An 18851-nucleotide genomic window follows, 5' to 3' on the forward strand; every position below is an offset into this window, starting at 1 on the left:
GAAGGGCCCAAGTGAGGATGTGTGAATCCCACTTAGGAGGGAGAAGCAAACAATCATGTGAGGCAGAGTGAGGGAGGGACCTGGGTGGGAGAGAGCATGAGGATGAGAAGGGGGGAACATAATCAGGTATTAGGAGTTGGGAAACAGAAGAGAAGCCCTGAGGGCCAGTCGAGTGAATGGAAATATATAACCTCTGGAGGTGGGAGTAGAAGGTGGGAGGACCCTATAGAATGTACCAGAGACCTGGGAAGAGAGAGAATTTTCAGGACTCAAAGGGAGGGACCTTAGATGAAATACTCCAATGAGGAGAAGCAATTTTTAGCATCCACCTCCAATAGAAAGACAGGGCACCAAGTAGAAGAATAAAGTTGCCATCCCACATTCAAAGATTCTGACCCAGAATTATTCCTGTCTTAAAACAAACAAACAAACAAACAAAAAACAAAAAAACAAAAAAACAAAAAAAAACTTAAGGGACAAAAATGGAGAAGAGATTGAAAGAAAGGAGGTCTAGTGACTAGCTGAACTTAGGCTCCATCTCAAGGGGAGGATCCAGGCCAGACACTATAACTGATGCTATGGTGTGCTTACAGACAGGAGCCTAGCATGGCTGGCTGCCTTTAGACATGCTCAATAAGCAGCTGACTAAGACAGATGTAGATACTTATACCCAACTCTTCTGGTTGAATTAGGCAAAGGCTAGAAGAAGCTGAGGAGGGTGACCACATAGGAAGAACAGCAGTCTCAACTAACCGGGACCCCTGAGATCTCTCACCATCCAGGCAGCATAAACTAGCTGATATGGGGCCCCTAATACATATACAGCAGAGGACTGCCTGGTCTGTCTTCAGTGAGAGAAGAGGAACCTAACCCTGAAGAGACTTGAGGCCCCAGGGAGTGGGGAGGCCTGGCAGGGGTTGGGTGGGGGTGGGGACATTCTCTTAGAGACACAGTGGAGGAGTAATGGGATGAGGAACTGTAGGAGGGCAGACAATGAGTGAGGGTAACTACTGGAAAGTTCAAATAAGAAAAGTAATAAAACAAACAAACAAACAAAGGTAAGATCCTATCTTCAATCCTTGTACTATAACAAAATTCAAATAAATCAAATAGTAAAAGTTTGCAATTAATCTCAAAGCTACTAGTATATGAGGACAATTAGCTGAAATGTGATATTTTTACATGAAATACATCTTTAAAACGTGTTTTTATGGACATTTACTTTATTTAATGTTAAAAAAAGCTGATAAAATGACTGCCCCCACAAATAAGTCATAGAAATATCACCTATTTGAAAGAAAAATAACATTAATTACAAAATTTAATTGTAAGAATCAAGAAATGGTTATTGGTCAAACCAATCTACTTTGGTAGCTCTACAGTGTACAGATGCTAATTTTTATACAAAGGTGACAAATACCAGTTCAGCTTTCCTAAAATCTCAGGATTTACATAAACTTGATTCTGTGCATAAGGCAGAAAGAATGGCAGTGCGGTCATCAATAATTAATTCAAAGGCATAACTTTCCAAACAAGTTTTAATAACAAATTATAACTTTTTATAACTCAAAGCAATCTATTTTCCTACTTGAGATCAAAACAAGTTTTTTTCATATCTAAACATACTTTTTAGTATTGAGGTAAATCTGAATTCACATGATACACAGTAAAAGTTTCATAAAAATTTTGAATCCCTACTTTAGTGAGGAAGTCTCCTGTTTCATATATATATATATTTTTTCAAGGCAACTGACAACTGCATGAAGTTAATATGCCTACAATGGGACTAGGCTATGACTCATTGTCTGATAATAAAAACAACTCATTTATATAGCATTTCTGCATGTGCAATATGAAATGGGATCCAAGAACCTACATATATACACAAATCACTGTGGGTTCAGAAGTGAATCTCACTTCTAGACAACTCACTGTATTCTACTTTGGAGCAGAAGCTGAAAAACAGTGATGTAGAACAAAACACATGTGTGAAAGCTTCTACCTCAAGCACTTACCTGTTTTTTTATGACCTGTAGTTTCTTTGAAGAGTCAACTTCATTTCCTGTTCCTTCCTCTTGCACTTTACCACAAAACCAAAACCAAACAAACCATAATCAAACCAACCAACCAATAATGATAAAAGCCACTTATACAGCTGCCTCCTTCATGGCTCTTTGGCAATGCTTCCAAATCTTGAATTTAAAAATAAGCTAAGTGAAGAGATGAAGAGACTGTGTAATGTTTGGAAAGAAGCCTACAAGAGTGAACTAAGAAAGACTGTAAGGAAGCTTGAGCAAGAACCTGCCTCCAAAAGACAGAAAGTAAGAAAGTAGGGAGGCATTCCTCTTCTGGTCCTTCTCTCACAGCCTTTCTAACTCTAAATAAGAAATGATTCAGCAGGAGCTAGACAACTGAGTTAACAGGTAAAGAAGTACAGCAGGGCTTTAGCTATCAGTGAGTTTCTTTGCTGTTGTATTGGCAATGTCAATAGGATGCTTGTTGACGTCAGCCTTTTCTGTGATCTTCTTTATTTGCTCAGTTTGGGCATCAATTTCATTGCCCATACCTAGAGCCATGTTCTTTAGATTGCCTAGGATGCTGGCCCCTTTAGTCAGGTTCTCTTCTATTTCATCTTCTCTAGAATCATTAGTTATAGGTTTAGTGTATCCACCACTGTTTGCTCTTGTGGTTTGCTGAGGCTGACCATTTGTTATTTGACTCAGTTGCTTAGACATTACACTGCTGGGTGAGTTGTCACCACCATCTCCCAATGTTGCCTTATAGTTCTTTCCAGGCTCAAAGTTCTTTGCCCTATTATGAGGGCAGACACAGAGGCACTCAACACTTACTGAGTTCTGTTAAAGTCTTCCCTGCCTCTTTCATGTCTATTTATTTGGTCAAAGCCTTCTTCTATGTAATGTAGTTGTTCCCCATGTTCATCCAGCAGAGTTATGGTCTTGATTCCTGCATCCTGAGACTCAATGTCTAAACCCAGGATTCTCCTCATGCTTTCCAGAGACTCATCAGTAACTTGGCGAGCCCAAAGCTGAATTTCTTCTGGTAACAAACTATCCATGATGAATCAAAACTACTGGACACAGAAACAGAAATATGGATACTCATATTCTTTGAGCTTGCCCATGGGGAATTTCCTAGACAGTGAAGTCTACAATGCCAGAAGCCTCGGGGTCATTCTTCTAACAACTCTTTCATAACTATGTGTTTATTAAGGTCACCAGACTGTCTGTTAATACTGTCCCACTGACCAGCTCCCTTGGCTGCTTTCAAGAAGGCTTACTCAGCTGCCTCAGCCACTCGTCTTGAGCCCCCCAGCTCTTGGACTGGACCTAAAACATGTTTCAATGGAAATCATCAAGTGAGTAAATATAATAAATATACTTGCCATGTTAAAAAAAGCTTGACACAATTTAAAAACTTGAATAAATGAAAACATGAAGGAAATATGAAGTTAACAGTGATACTGGTTCTTGTGACCAATTTACACAAAGGATGTTATCGAGACAAAAGGGCCACTAGGTCTAAATCTCCTTGAGGATAACAAATATAAAATAAGGAAGCCCACATTTCCAAATAAGTTCTGGGAGCCCCATTCCCTCCAGATTCTGAGAAATAATGTGAGTACCGAGTTAACAGCCTAGAATTCATGTTCACTTCCTGACTGCCTCACTCACAGGTTTAGAGTCTTGATTCTTTTTGATATTTAACCTTTAGACATATAAGCTCAGGTTAAATGACTACTGGTCTGTCAAAAGAACAAAAAAAGAAGAAATATCATTTAATGAAAACATTTCTAGTTAGTTGTTGTTGTTCAAGTTGCTGTTCTTTAGGAAAAAGCAGTTTCTATACTGTCTACCTCAAATCTTATTGCTTTACGGGTGTGTTATTCCTTCCTTCCATTAAAAACACAAAGATGAAAAAGTCAGTCCAGTGATTAATTGGCATGGCTTTCATTGGGAGTTTGAGGATTGGCAAAGAAAAGACCATGAGACAAAATGGTACCTTAAACACTTCAACATACAATGGTTCTATGAGTGTGTGACAGACAGATAACAAATAAATGATAGATATGTTGTAGTGGCTACTCTTGGCTGTGAACATGACTATATCTGGAATAAACTACAATACAGAAACAGAGGGCATGCTTTAGATCCAGATCAAAAAAAAAAGCTTTGGCCTAGGCAAGATAGTAAGATAGTACATGCTTTTAATCCTATGAGACTAAGGTAAATAGATCTATGAGTTCAAGGCCAGCCTGGGACAAAGCAAATTACAGACTCAGGCTTGGTGGTACCCACATTTAATCTGGGCCACATCTTCTAGATGTTTATATAAGGTCATTGGAGGAAGGAAGACTCACTTTCCTTTGCCTACTTGCACTTACTTGCCAGTGTATCTGTTGGAAACTACTTCTTCAGGATTTCGCTTATACAGAAGACCAGGTGAAACAACTAGCCTTGTGGATCTGAACAACTACTATATTTTTAGACTTCCTACTCACAGCTGCTCATCGTTGGGTTAGTTGGACCACAGACTCTAAGTGATTATAATAAATTCCCTTAATCTAGAGATAGAGTCATTTTCTAAGTTGTCTCATTCTAGAGAATCCTGACTAATAACAAAGGTAATATATAAAGAGAAACAATTTAGATAAATGAAATAACACTGAAATCCCATGTCAGGCCACAGCATAAACTATGTCATAAGTAGGGTTCCTTTTTTATTGCCTTTGTTGTATGTTGTTGTTTTCTATTTATTGTTAATTAATTAGTTTCTTTACATCCAAAATGTTATTCTCCATCCTGGTCCCTTCCCCCTCAGGTCCTTCCCCCATATCACCCTCCACTTCTCCTCTGAGATGGCAGAATCCTTCCTGTATATCTCCCAACCTGGCACATAAAGTTTCTGCCATATTAAGCACATCCTCTTCCAATGATGCTGGGCAGGGCAGCCATCAAGACTGTACTGCCTGCCTGCTACATATGTGCTGGGGGCCTCATTCTTGCCCGTTTATGTTCTTTGGTTGGTGGCTCAGATTCTAAGAGCTGCCAGGTGTCTCTGAAGTGCATATAATGTTTGACTGTGGGTATCTGCTTCTGTTTCTGTACACAGCTGGCTATAGGTCTCAGTGGACAGGTATGCTAGGCATATGTCTGCAATCATAACAGGGTATCATTAATAATGTCAGGGGGTTGTGTTTGCCCATGGGATGTGTTTCAAGTTGGGCTGGTTATTAGTTGGCCTTTCCCTCAGTTTCTGGTACACCCCTGCATTTCTTTTAGACAGGACAAATTTTGAGAAAAAAAAATTGTGTGAGTTGATGTGCCTATCCTTTCATTAGGGCACAAGGTGGCTACAGAATGTAACCACTTCGAGTTCTATATCTATCACCTTGTATAAAACTGAAGTTGAAGTGGATCAAGGATCTCAACATAAAACTGGGTACATTAAATATAAAAGGAGAAAGTGGGAGCCTTAAATGCATTGGTACAAGAGAAAATTTCCTGAACAGAACACCATTGGGCTCAGGCCATAAGATCAACAGTTGATAAATAGAACCTCATGAAACCAAAAATCTCCTGTAAGGCAAAGGATACTATCAACAGGACAAAATGGCAACCTACAGATTGGGAAAAGACCTTCAATAACCCTACATCTGACACAGGGATAAAATCCAATCCCCAATACTATTAATTATAATCCTGTTATGCTTGCAGACAGGAGCCTAGCATAATTGTCCTCTGAGAGACTCCACCCAGAGGCCCACAGTCAAACATTAAGTGGAGCTCAGGGAGTCTTATGGAAATGTTGTGAGATGGATTGAGGTACCTGAAGAGGACAGGGCTTCTACAGGAGGACCTATATTGTAAACTATACCGGACATTGTAGGCTCCCAGAGACCACAACGAACCACCAACTGAGGAGCAAGCACAAGCTAGACTTAGACCCTCTGCACATATGTAGCAGATGTAGCAGATGTGCAGCTTGGACTTCATGTTGCTCCCCCCAACAACTGGAATTTGAGCTGTCCATGAATTTGTTGCCTACCTTTGAATCCTGTTCCCATCACTGGGCTGCCCTGTCTTGCCTCAGTGGGAGAGGATGCACCTATTCACGCAGTGACTTGATGTACGAGGGTAGAGAGTGGAGATGGTTATCCAGTAGTTAGGTGCTAAGTAAGTAAGACACATAGGAAATTCCCCCTTCTCAGAGGAAAATAGGTGGGAGGAATTGGGGAAGATATGCATGAGCGCATACTGGGAATAGAGTGGAGGCTTGAGGCTTATAATAGAATGTAAAATGAATAAATAGATACATTTTTAAAAAGTAATCTTTTTTGGATTTCCTTTGTCAATGGCTTATTGTTGGAGAATTAGGACAAGTAGAATGCTGCTTTAAAATTTGACAGTAAAACCCATAAGCCAATATACCACAGTATGATTTTAGAAATAGAAAAAATGTCAATAAGATACTTGATAATAAATCATATAACTGTGTCCTTGCTTGACTGATAGCTACTGCAAAGAGAAGAGAAGCCAACCGGAACCAAATGGATGATTAAAGAATTTCATACAGATCACACAATATTCTTAGAATGTATTTGCTACAGTATTGCAGTGATAAGAAAGCAAACAAATGATAGAGCTCCAATAATGCATTGCTGAAGAAAGTTTTAAAAAAGACGTGCAGTTAATACTCTCATATATTTTGACTATAAAAACAGAGTTACTGATACATACTGAGTATACTTTATCATGGAAAAATGATGTTCAGATTGTAGGTTAAAGTTGTGAAAACTATGGGCCTATGCAGTAAATTTGATTACTGAATAATCTTAATATTCAATATATAGGGGAGCCTATATATTGTGTCCTACTAGCTTTAGTTTTGGTCACATGAATTGCTTTGGCCAAAGAATTCTGTTTTCTTTTGTCACACAAATTTTAAGAGTGAATGTATTGTTCCCTATACCTTCTTACTTCTGGTGCCTCAATATAAGACAAAGTATCAACTGGTCTTTAGTGAATATGTGGTGTGACCAAGGCCTAAAGACAGAGACAATTCAGAATCTGGCTGGATTTAAATCATAAATCCTTCTGTCTCCGCCTGATGAATAATGAGATTAGAGGCCTATATACCCCTAACTTCTCTACTTTTTATTTTACTTAGGTTAAATGCTTAAACACTATTAGAGTGTTGCCATCTATTTATATGTTTGATTTTGTTTGGTAAGTGTTGCAGACCCACATCATTCTGGTCTGCTCAGGCTCCCAAGAGGTCTGCTCTAATCATGGACACAGGGGAGACCCTTACACAGAGCCCAGAATACATGGGCACTGCTCCGCCATGCCAAAACTCCATCTCCCTTCCAGTCTGCACATGCACCTGCACTTTGGTATCAACAAGTCACAAACTCACTCCACAACTCCACCTGTCTCCAAGGAGACATGCACCAACTCTGGACAAACATTTCTAACTGCCTCCTTGGAGACATTCTCCAAATTGGGACACCCAGGCCAGCCAACACCATAGATAAATAGGTGGCTAAAAGCAAGTGCAAGGGTATAATCAACAGAAGACAATTCAGCCCAGCATCTTCAGAATTCAGCTTTCTTTCTGTAGAAAGCCCTGGATATCCTAACACACATGAAGAACATGATTTTGACCTTAAATCCCATCTTATGAAGATGATACAGACCGTTAAAGAGGATATAAATAATTCTCTTAAAGAAATACAGGAAAAAGAAAACAAACAGATAGAAGCCCTTAAAAACATACAGGAAAAAAAAACAATTAAACAGGAGAAGGAAATAAATAAAACTGTAAAAGACCTGAAAGTGGAAATAGAAGCAATAAAGAAAACAAACTGAATAAATACTGGAGATAGGATATTGTGTGTATTATTGCAAAGCAATCCATGCTATAACTGTGTAGGCACTGGCCAGTGGTCTCTTGGTCTGTCTCCAGCCTGGCACATAGCCCGAGACCACATGTTATCCTTTTGCCAAAGCCTGTCTCACCAAAGCTGACTCTGCCTCTCCAGAGCTCAAAATCACTCTCTCCTTCCTATGGCTGGCAGCTGCCAAACCCACTCAGCAATCCCAAATTTCCATGGCTAGCTGGGGGTACACTCTTATAAACTCATGCTCTGCTGCAGTTATGTTTCCCTGGAGCTCAGTTGAATCTCTGTGAAATGGAAAACACCATACAATCTTAGTTTACAATCAACAGATAACACAATCGCTGGGTGCAGAATTTGGCATTCTAAACCCACCAACTATTCTAGGTTAGATATCTTCTGGTGGCTGAACCTGCAAGATTCTGCTACTTGAACTAACAATCCTCTTTCCTACATCTTGATCCCTTTGCTCCCACCTTCCAAAAGGAAATCCCTTCTTCCTGCCTTCCCTCTTCCTCTATTGGACCCAGGAGGCCTGCCTCTTTCTTGCCCAGTTATTAGCTTCTTGTCATCTTGATTATTTAATCAACTAGGGGAAAATTCCACTACAATAGAAAACTTAGGGAAGAGAACAGGAACAATAGATGCAAGCATCACCAACATAATATAGGAGATAGAAGAGAGAATCTCAGGCACAGAAGATAAAATAGAAGAAAGTGATACATCATTTAAAGAAAATGCCAAATGCAAAATATTTTTAACTCAAACATCCAAGGAATTTGGAAAGCTATGAAAAGACTAAACCTAAGAATAATAGGAAGAGAATAGGGTGAAGGTATCCATTCCAAAGCCAAAAAACATCTTTGACAAAATTATAGAAGAAAACTTCCCTAACCTAAAGAAAGAGATGGCTATAAATATATAAGAATCTTACAGAACACAAAATATATTTGACCAGACCAGAAAATGCCCTGCCACATAATAATCAAAACCAAAAAAAAATGTATGGAACAAAGAAAGAATATTAAAAGCTGCAATGGAAAAAGGCCAAGTAACATATAAAGGCAGACCTATCAGAGTTACACCTGACTTCTCAACAGAGACTCTAAGAGCCAGAAGATCCTAAACTACTATGCTCAGCAAAACTCTCAATTTCCATTGATAGAGAAAACAAGATATTCTATGATAAATCAAATTTTAAACAGTATCTTTCTGTAATAGAGCCCTAGAGAAGATACTAGAAGTAAAACTTCAGCACAAGGAGAGTAACAACACACAAGAAAGCATAAGAAATTAATCATCTCACAACCAACCCAAAAGAAGAAAATCACACACACACACACACACACACACACACACACACACACACACACACAGACACAGTAACACCTCGAGCAACAAAATAACAGCCATTGGTCATTAATAACTCTCAACATCAATGGAATCAATATAAAATCACTGCAATATAAAATCAAAATCAATCACTACTAAAATGACACAGGGTAACAGACTGGATACAAAAATAGGATCCCTCATTTTTCTACATACAAGAAACACATTACAGCAACAATGATAGATACTACCTCAGAGTAAAGGGCTGAAAAATGGTTTTCCATGTAAACTGACCCAAGAAACAACCAGCAGCAGTCATTCTCATATCTATTAAAGCAGACTTTCAATCAAGAGATGGGGAATGACAATTCATACTTATCAAAGGAAAAAAATCCACTAAGATGGTGTCTCAATTCTGAACATGTATGCTCAAACCGAGGGGAACCCATATTCACAAAGAAAATTACTAAAGCTCAAAAGACACAGCGAACCACACACAAAATTAGTGGGAGACTTCAACATCCAATTCTCACCATTGAACAGGTCATTCAAACAGAAACTAAACAGAGACACGATGAAACTAATAGATGCTGTGAGCTTCAAATGACTAGTTTTGGCATCCATGTAGTGAGTGGGTAAACTCAGGCAGGCAGCCATTGGGGATCAGCGCTTAGATCCACTTACAGGAATGGACCAGAAAACTTCAGGGGTTGCTTCCCAAGGTAGCCAGTGATTAGAAATATTTCTTACCAGACTTTTTTTCTGAGGGAACAAGATTAATTTACTGGGGTTGATACTCTCTGTGGCCAGCATAAAAAACTGTAAACCTTTTTAACTACTTAGGGCCATATAGAAAGAGAAGGAAAGAGAAAATTAGAATACACACACACACACACACACACACACACATTTGTGGATGAAACAAAAGGTAATGTCCAATAGCTTCATATACACAAACATACATGAATACATACATGCATACATACATGCATACATATCTACAGACAGACATATACATATTCATATATACAATGGTTAGAGCAAAGCTCCAGCAAGCCTACTTTAAATATTTCACATACACATGAATAAATACATGCAATTGGTAAAAGGAGCAAGCTCTAACACTCACCCAGACAAGCTTTTCATATATATATATATATATATATATATATATATATATATATATATATATATATATATATATATATATATATATATATATATATATATATATCCATATACATAGTTGGTGGGTGAAAAGAACAATGTTCCAGTTGTCATTCACATAAACTTTGCCCACATACATACATAGCTGATGGATGGAAGAATGTTCGAGCGCACTCTCACCCAAACCTTACACATATATGTACCTACACATAGTTGATGTTTGGAAGGAACAATGCTCCAATCCATACTCACAAAAACTTTACACAAATACACATAGGTGATGGATAGAAGAATGTTCCAATACACTCTCACACAAAGGGTACACATATAGACATAGTTGATGGATAGGGGAAACAATGTTCCAACCATCATATACACAAACCTTACACATAAACACATAGTTGATGAATGAAAAGACGAATGTTCCAAACTTCCACTCACATAAATCTTACACATATATCCATGTTTAATGGATATAGGGAACAATCTCTCCATTCTTCATTGTTTTATCCATAGCTTATATATCCCAGCAAAATCTTTTAAATAGTAAAGACTTACGATGTGACTATGTTTTAGTTTTCTTCTAGTAAATGACTATGAAAAAACCAGTTTGTTCCCTAATACCTTTACAAAAAAAATAATACATAGTACAGGTAAAGAAAACAAATTATTCCCCCAACCCCACATACATTTGTGCTTAAGAAACTTGTTATATATTAACACAGTGTAAGCAAGCAACACAGTTTTCTCAGCCAGTTTCTCTTACTGACAGGTAGCAATTTTCACTTGCAAAGAAAGAAGTAATTATTTCATTACTTATCTTTAAAAGTAATCTTGTGAGAATCTTAAAAGAATCATAAATCTAAACATTTATATAAAAATCAGTCAAATATACATTTTTATTAGATATTTTCTTTATCTACATGTCATATGATATACTTTCCCAGTTTCCCCTCTGAAAAAAAAAAGAAGAAAAAAAAGAAAAAGCAAAAACAACAACAAACAAACAAACAAACAAAAATACCCTGTTCTCTTCCCCCTACCTCTGCTCACCAACCCATCCCCTCCTGCTTGCTGGCCCTGGAATTCCCCTACACTGGGGCATAGAACCTTCACAGGGCCAAGGTCCTCTCCTACCATTGATGATCGAGTAGGTCATCCTCCTCTACATATGCTGCTGGAGTCATTAGACCCACTATGTGTACTCTTTGGTTGGTGGTTTAGTCCCTGGGAGCTCTGAGGGTACTAGTTAGTTCCTATTGTAGTTCATCCTAAAGGGCTGCAAGCCCTTCAGATCCTTGGGTCCTTTCTCTAACTCCTTCACTGGGGACCCTGTACTCAGTCCAATGGATGGCTGTGAGCCTCTACTTCTGTATTAGTCGAGCACTGTCAGAGCCTCTCAGGAGACAGCTATATCAGGCTCCAGTCAGCCAGCACTTGCTGGCATCCACAATAGTGTCTGGATTTGATGATTGAATATGAAAAGGATTCCCAGGTGGAGTAGTCTCTAGATTGTCCTCCCTTCAGTTTCTGCTTCATAGTTTGTGTCTGCAACTCCTTCCATGGGTATTCTGTTCCCCCTTTTAAGAAGGAACAAAGTATCTACACTTTAGTTTTCCTTCTTCTTAAGTTTTTTGTGGTTTGAATGAATACATAAAATGTGGTTCATTTACACAATGGAGTACTACTCAGCTATTAAAAGCAATGAATTTATGAAATTCTTATGGAAATGGATGGATCTGGAGAATATCATTCTGAGTGAGGTAACCCAATCACAAAAGAACACACATGTTATGCACTCACTGATAAGTGGTTATTAGCCCAGAAGATCAGAATACACAAAGTACAAAGTTACCTTTAAATCCTCAGATACATATCTACTCATCAGCATTTCTTAATAAATCATATAAGGAAACTGAGGGCAAAAGATAGGTAGAGAAAATCAATCATCAACAGGGTAATGGTGGTATGTGCCTTTAATCCCAGCACTTGGGAGACAGAGGCAGACAGATTTCTGAGTTTGAGGCCAGCCTGGTCTACAGTGTGAGTTCTAGGACATTCAGGGCTACACAGAGAAACCCTGTCTTGAAAAACCAAAAAATAAAAAAAAGAAGTAAAGAAAAAAATCAATCATCAGCACTCCAGCCTCAATGACAGTCATGTCAGTTAGTACTGCCATTGTTCTTGTTCAAGATGATAAAAGGCCCTTAGCTTAACTAATAAAAGTGTGCCTTTCTGAACTTCATATTGCTTTGACCTAGCTTCACTAACAAGTTTATTTTTATAAATGTTTTCTAAGAAGGATGGTCATTGCGGGACATCTACATCTCTAAGTTCTTCTCTCGTGTAGTGATTGAATCACCAATCTTCTCCAGAAGCAATGCCTGAAAGAGATCAAGTATTAGTATTCTGAATGCCAGAGATAATGCCCAGTGAGGGATTGTAAGTTCCCTTAAAGTTTTCGTATAATTCTTGTATTAAGAAGGACATGAGGGAAGCAAGCAGAGAAGAACTCAATAACAACATAAAGTCCTCAGAACACATGGGGATATGCCACACTGAGGCTCATCCATGTGGCTGTAGTATCACATGGGCCTCATTCCATGAGTTCTAAAGCCATTTATCATTCCTTCTGCATGGTCCTTAACAATGAGCCAAATTGATTTAATAGATATCTACAGAATGTTCTACAGAAAAGAAAAGAATATACCTTCTTCTCAGCCTCAAGGAATGGTCCCCATAATTGATCATATTATTGGATACAAAACAAGTCTCAACAGATACAAGAATATTGAAACAATCCTATACATTCTATTAGATCACCACAGATTAAAGCTTGACTTTGACAACAACAGTAAGCCCACATATTCATAGAAACTGAAGAATTCTATACTCAATGATCATTTAGGCAGGAAAAAAATGAAGAAGGAAATTAAAGACTTTCTAGAACTCAATGAAAATGAAAGCACAGCATTCCCAAATTCATGGGACAAAATAAAAGCAGTGGCAAGAGGACTAAGTACCTTTATAACAAAATTGGAGATATCTCATACTAGCAAACTAAAAGCACACATGAAAGCTCTAGAAAAAAAGAAGAAGCAAACATACCCAAGAGGAGTTGATGGCAGGAAATATTCAAACTCAGGGCTGAAATCAATAAATTACAAACACAGAGAACAATGGAAAGGATCAACAAAACCAAGATCTGGTTCTTTGAGAAAATCAACAAGATAGACAAACCCTTACCATAACAAACTAAGAGGCACAGAGACAGTATCCAAATTAACAAAATCAGAAATGAAAATGGAATATAGCTTCAGAAACTGTGAAAGTTCAAAAAATCATCAGATTTTACCTCAAAATCCTATACTTGACACAACTGGAAAATCTTTTAAAAAATTCTAGACAGATACCACATACTAACATTAATCTAAGATCAGGCAAACCATTTAAACAATCCTATATTCTCTAAGGAAATAGCAGTCATTAAAAATCTCCCAACCAAAAAAAGCCCTGGGACAGATGGTTTTACTGCAGGATTCTACCAGACTTTCAAGGAAAAGCTAAACTCTGCAAGCTATTTCACAAAATGGAAAGAGAAGGAATACTACCCAACTCAATCATTTGGCCATAATTACCACAATATCTAAACCACACAAATACCCAACAAAGAAAGAGAACTTCAGACCATTATTGCTTATGAACAGCAAAGTGAAGGTACTCAATGAAATTCTTGCAATCCAAATCCAAGAGTACACCAAGAGCATCAATTACCACAATCAAGTAAGCTTCATGGCAAAGGTGCAGAGATGGTTCAATATATAAAAATCTATTAATATAATGCATTACATAAACGAAATCAAAGAAAAAAAATCACATAGCCATCTCATTAGAGGTTGAAAATGGTTTTGAAAAAAAATCTAACACATCTTCCTGTTAAAAGAGTTGGAGAGCTCAGGGATTCAAAGAACATATGTAACATAACTAAAGCAATGTATGTCAAACCAATAGCCAACATCAAATTAAGTGGAAAGAAGTTTAAAACAATCCTGTTAAAATTAGGGACAAGACAAAGCTGACCACTCTCTCCCTACAATTTTAATACAGTACCTGAGGTTCTAGCTAGCATAACAGAGAACAAAAGATAAAGGGGATAGAAATTGAAAAGGAGACTTCAATGACTGACTGTAAGAGTCTGATTTAGCCGGCTGACATGTGGGTCATTGATATGTCACTATGTGGTTACAATACTAATTTTACTTTTCTTTTCAGTTTTGAAAGTGTATGAGCTATATAGGTCTCCCTGTAGGAAAGATGAAAAAAAAAAAAAGAACAATAGAACATGACTCGGGGGGTTTTGTTCCTGCCTTTTGTTTTGGTTGGGTTTACTATCAGATGTATTTGTGTTTGTTTCAAAGCAACAGATACATGTAGTCAGTAAGTATGTTTGAAAGAATCATAAAAATCAGAGAAATGCTGATGGAAACTTGGAAATTCATGAACCAAGGAGAAATGTTCTGAGATAACATTTGCATTGCTGTCCTCTGGTGACTGTTTTTACAATAAAAATATTTTGCAGCTTTAAAAAAAAGAAATTAGAAAGGAAGAAGTCAAGTTATCACTATTTGCAGAAGATATGACAGGCCCCCAAAATTTTACCAGAGAACTCCTACAGCTGATAAAATCCTTTAGCAAAGTGGCAGGATACAAAATTAAATCAAATAAATCAGTAGCATTCCTTGTATAAAGAATAAACTGTCTAGGAAAGATTTTAGGGATACAACAACCTTCAAAATAAATACAAGTAATATAACCTATCTTGGTATAATTTTAACTAAACAAGTGAAAGATCTGTATGACAAGAACTTCATGTCCCTGAAGAAAGAAATTGAAGAAAACTCAGAAGATGGAAAGATCTCCCATGCTCATGGATCATTAGGATTTATATAGTGAAAATGGACATCTTACCCAAAGCAATCTACATATTAAATTCAGTTCCCATGAAAATTACAACACAGTTTTTACAGAACTTGAAGAAGCAATTTTTACATTCATATGGAAGAACAAAAAAACCCAGGATATCCAAAACAATCCTGAAGAATAAAGAATCTCTGGAAGTATCACCATCCCTGACATGAAGCTCTACTACAGAGCAATTGTGATAAAAGGCACATGGCACTGGTACAGACACAGACAGGTTAATCAATGGAATAAAATCAAAGACCCAGAAATAAACCCACACACTTGTGGACACTTGATTTTTGACAAAGAATTCAAAATTATAAAATTGAAAAAAGAAGCATGTTCAACAAATGGTGCTTGTGTAACTGGATGTTTGCATGTAGAAGAAAGCAAGTAGATGCATATTTATCACCCCAAAAAAACTCAAGTCCAAGTAGATCAATGACTGCAACATAAAACCAGATATATTGAATCTAATAGAACATGGGAAGTAGCCTTGAATGCACTGGCATAGGAGAAAAATTCCTGAGCAGAACTCCAATGCCTCAGGCTCTAAGATGAACAATTGATAAACAGGACCTAATAGAACTGAAAAATCAGGCAAAGGATACTGGCAATAGGACAAAATGGAAGCCTACAGATCTTTTAAAGCTCTTCACCAGCCCTAAGTCTGACAAAAGGCTAATATCCAAATATGTAAAGAATACAAAGTCAGACTCCAAAAATACCAAATAACCCAATTAAAAATGGGGTACGGAGCTAAACAGAATTCTCAACAGATGAGTCTTCAATGGTTAAGAGGCACTTAAAGAAATGTTTATCATCTTTAGTCATCTGTAAATTGCAAATCAAAATGACCCTTAGATTCCACCTTATACCAATCAGAATGGCAAAGTTCAAAAACTTAAGTGATAGCACATACTTGCAAAGATGTGGTGCAAGGGAAACAGTCTGCTCTTCCTGGTGGGGTTGCAAATTTGCACATCCATTCTGGAAATCAATTCTACAAATTGGAAATAGTTCTACCTGAAGAGCCAGCTATACTACTCCTGGGTATATACCCAAGAGATGCTCCACCATAATTCCTGGACATGTGCTCAACTTTATTTATAACTGTTTTATTCATAATAGCCAGAAACTGGAAGCAACCCAGATATACGTCAACCAAAGAATGAATGCAGGAAATGTGGAATACTATTCAGCTATTAAAAACAAGAACACTATGAATTTTGCAGGAATATGGATTGATTTAGAAAATATCATCCTGAGTTACATCTGAATTATCACAGATGCAAAAGAATATTCATGGTTTATACTAATTGATTAGTGGGTATCAAAAAGTACTTTTTGGATTCTGCCAAAACATACAGAATATACATGATAAAACCCACGGACCCAAAGACAGTAAATAAGAAGGAAGGTCCAAGTGAAGATGTGTTAATCCCACTTAGAATGGGGAACAAAATAGTTATGGGAGGCAGAGGTAAAAAGAAACCTGGGTGGGAGTTGGGAAGGGGAGGGGAGGTGGGGGATAGAATTGGTTTTTGGTGAGAGACAGGAAAGTGGCCCAGAGGGCCAGGATAATGAATGGAAATTGCAGCTGCCAGGGGTAGGGGAGGTTGACTAGGACCTAACTAGATGAGGGAGGCTCCCAGGAGTCAATACAGCTGACCTTTGGTGAAATGCCCAACAGTAGGATATGGATCCTAATGAAACCACCTCTAGTAGTCAGACAGGAACCCAAATGGGGAGATGGGGACACCAACCTACCTACAAAACTAGCCATGTCTAAAAGAAATGCAGGGACAAAGATGGATCAGGAACTGATGGAATGCAGGCCAGTGATGGACCCAATTTGAAACCCAATCCCTGATACTACTTGTGATGCTATGTTGTGATTTCAGATAGGACACAGGATCTGACTGAGAAAGATGAAGATGCCCCAGTCAAAAATCCAATGGAAGTCATAGAGCCCTATGGAAGAGTTAAGGGAATGATCCTGTGTCAGGAGGAACAGGTCCAGTAGTAGATCTGTGTCTGTGAGGAGACTGAGCATCTGAAGGTTGCTTCTCTGGAGCTGTCCTGGGTGTAGTAAGCACCTAGACTTGACAAGATGTTGAAACACATTATTATAGGTAGAAAATACGATTACGTACATTTGGGAGAAAGAAAAAAGGTTTTTCTTAAGATGTACATTTGAATACCAGAGGAATCCCACCCTCTGCAATAGGCTAAGCAGATGTACTTATCTAGATGGAGCCAATTAGGTCCATGAGAGGTAGAGCTGTGTAGGTTTCCTGTAGCTTATAAGTTTATAAAAGAGATAACATGAATTAGCATTATGAGCAGTCTTTATGATTAGCCTTTTATGGAGCAGAAGGAACAAGACTAAAAAGTGGGATCGTATAGTCGAATGTTTTATTAGAGTTAGGCAAATTTATAGGAACTCAGAAAATGAGTTTGTCCTGGCAGATTTGGGCCTGTGACAGAAACTGAGCATTCAGGCCATGAGAAGAGGCCAGGAGTGTGGGAACATGGATAACTAAAAGCTTGGGCACTTTTTATTTACTAGACTGCTGGCAGTATGTGTGAAGATCCCTTGAAATATACTGTTTGAAGACAATTTAGCATCCATTGGGTGGTGGAGATGTTACTGAAGTTTTCGTACTGATGTCCCTGAGAGAGCTCAGTAGTGGGTCAGGGTACAGCCAAACTAGAAATTCAGGTCATTACATGAATAATTTGAGGCTACAGTGGCAATTTCCTGGAAAATGCCAGAAAGCATTTTAACCTGGTACCAGGAATTTTTGGCCAGCTGCAACAGCTCAAAGGATTTATGAACTGCTTTCGAGAAGGTAGGACACCCAATGGTCTAAGTCATAACTTGTAGATCGGTCAGGAGGCTGGTCAAAAGGACCAGGGCCTTGATATGTCAACCTGTTAGCCCAAAAGAGACTATCTGGGCATATAGGGTCCCTCCTGCCAACTGGAGAAACTCCTTACCAATCAATATACAGGTGTGTGTTGGTGGACTTCTGCAGTCTGGTAGCAGAAAATGTGAAACTGAGTGGTTGGTTTGGACCTGTCTGACTGTGTAACCCACAGGGCAGAGGATGGGGACTGGGTGGCAGCAGCTCCTGTGCAGGATCAGGAGCAGGTCAGAGGTGCTACCAATCAGACTCATTGGTCTGCCCTGCTGCGGTGTAGGGCTTTCTATCAGCAGCCCAGAGTGGTGGGGGGAAAAGTAAGAGCCCAAAGTAGTGTGTTTCCTATCCTAGCAACACACTTGTGGCTGTGAGGGCGCCGAGCACAATGGGGTGGAGGGCAGTAGAATCCAGGCTCTGTCTGGAATTCTCAGCCAGAGAAACTGTCTCCGGGACCATGAAGATGGTCACTCTGACCAGTGGTAATGGGGGCTTACCGGATCTGGGCTACCGAGCATGAATCTCTTGTAGTAGCTGAAGTGCTGAAG

At 38.4% G+C, this 18851-nt stretch overlaps 1 pseudogene; it reads right to left on the bottom strand.

Moving 5' to 3' along the window:
* Nucleotides 1-2444: 2444 nt before the first annotated feature.
* LOC116093393 lies at nt 2445-3076 on the bottom strand (annotated as a pseudogene).
* Nucleotides 3077-18851: the final 15775 nt, after the last annotated feature.

Source organism: Mastomys coucha, chromosome X, assembly GCF_008632895.1.
Source record: "Mastomys coucha isolate ucsf_1 chromosome X, UCSF_Mcou_1, whole genome shotgun sequence".
Lineage (NCBI taxonomy): Eukaryota > Metazoa > Chordata > Mammalia > Rodentia > Muridae > Mastomys > Mastomys coucha.